Source organism: Centrocercus urophasianus, unplaced genomic scaffold, assembly GCF_019232065.1.
Source record: "Centrocercus urophasianus isolate 14NV4802_14NV808 unplaced genomic scaffold, USGS_Curo_1.0 seq_9, whole genome shotgun sequence".
NCBI classification, from domain to species: domain Eukaryota; kingdom Metazoa; phylum Chordata; class Aves; order Galliformes; family Phasianidae; genus Centrocercus; species Centrocercus urophasianus.
Genome location: NW_024885532.1, coordinates 27,647,743 through 27,649,505, shown reverse-complemented (window position 1 = coordinate 27,649,505; position 1,763 = coordinate 27,647,743). Strand labels below are relative to the sequence as shown.

The 1,763-nt window shown below is 61.4% G+C and overlaps 1 protein-coding gene across 2 annotated transcripts in view; it reads left to right on the top strand.

Moving 5' to 3' along the window:
- Positions 1-1,763, top strand: part of NBEA (neurobeachin) — a 463,000-nt gene that overhangs the window by 314,336 nt on the left and 146,901 nt on the right. The window lies entirely within an intron of this gene.

The window sequence follows — 1,763 nt, the reverse complement described above, 5'->3', positions numbered from 1 at the left end:
CCCCCCCCCCCCCCCCCCCCCCCCCCCCCCCCCCCCCCCCCCCCCCGATGCTTTTCCTCCCCCTTCTTTTAAAGGGTCCGGGAGCGAGAGGAGAGCATCGAGAGCTGCACCTTCCCCGGCAGCGAGAAAAACAAAAGTTGCACTGAGACACAGCGAGCCTTCCAGTAGTCGAAATAAGAGAACCTCTTCGTATTTATTTACGTTTTCCCGTAGTAATCACCGTGTGTGTGCGGGGCGGTTAATCAGACGGTGGAAAAAGTGCCGCGTGTGTGTGTGGATATGTCAGAGGCGCTGCCTCTTGGTTTGTATAAGAGCCCAGATGCACTCGTGTGGAAATTATAAAGGCAGGGCCAGGCGGGCGAGCGGCCAATCGCCACTGGGCTCGTCACTGCAGCCTCTCGCGGCTCCAAGCCGGCTAATTAATCCCTCTCCAGGAGATAGATCTGTGTACACACACACACGCACGCACATACACACGGCAAGGCGGTGACGGGCAGAAAGCCCCCGCTTCTCCGCGCGGTGGGAAATAGATGGAAGCCGCTCTCCTTTGCCTTCGGCTCGGGCGGTGTTGGCGCTTCGGAAGGACTGGCACACAGGTGCGGGGCACGCACCCCGCGCACCGGCCCCGGCCTCAGCCCCAGCCCCGTCCGCCTCCCTCCGCCCGGCCCTGCTCGTGCCCGTGGGAGAGTTCTCCTCCGGGGGCCGCCCAACGGGGCAGCTTATCGGCGGCGATTCAGAGCCCTTCGGAATAAAACATTCCTCCAAGCTCCGCGATTCGCGTGCTTTTAGCAGATCGAATCGATGCGGAGGCTTAGCGCGTTTCGGTTTTTTGTGTTTGTGCCTTATGAGAGTAGAATCAGTAGCTGAACGTCTTGTTGGCTTTCCCTCCAAGGAACCAGCGGCGGATAGAAGGGAAAATCCCATCCGCTGCTTCCCCGCTTCGTGCCCGCACCCCGCGGTGCGCTCTGCTGTGTGCGGAGGTGCGCGCTTGGCTGCTCCGCGGGTATCCATTGAGTCGGAACGCGGCAGGGAAAGAGGGAGGGAGGGAGAGAAGGACGCAGAGGCCGCGGAGCCGCAGCCTCTGACAGCGCGGAGCCGGCGTGGGACGCGCGCTCGGCACATCCCTCCTTCAGTTCCTTCAGATCGGGACCTCGATCTGCAAAACACCCGGAGAGTCAAACTCTTCTGCTCTGCAGTATTTGCTGGAACAAACCCCTACGTTCTAAAAAAAAGAAAAAGAAAAAAGAAAAAAGAAAGAAAGAAAGAACTGACACCAAAGCTTTTCATCGCTTGTCTTTAAGGAATCCTTAAGCCGCTTCCCGATTATTAATTCTTAAAGTGGTGTCACAGCCCTATCTTTCGCTGAGGAGAGGTCACGACGTTAGGCACTTTTCACGACATTCATTCACCGTATCCACACGACCAACTTTATTGCACAGAGTGAAGAATGCTCCCACTCGGCGCTCGCCCTCCCTCGCTCTGGCTGCGGGCGCTCCGTGCCGCTTCCTCCAGGAAGCTGCTGGGAATCTTTTGCTGCCCGTCGGTACCACAGGGCTCAGTGCCCTGGCCGCGAGACCGCAGGTGACAGCTCGGCCCGCAGCCGCCTTCCCTCCGGCGGCTCGGAGCCGGGAGGAGCCGCTCGTCGCCCGCCGCCCGCGTCTGGGGGCGGTTTCCCGGCGGGCGGGCGGGCGGGCGGGCGGAGGCGGCCGCCGAGCGGGCCCACGTGGCTCCCCCGGAGCGCTGCCGGCCCCTCTCCTTCCCGG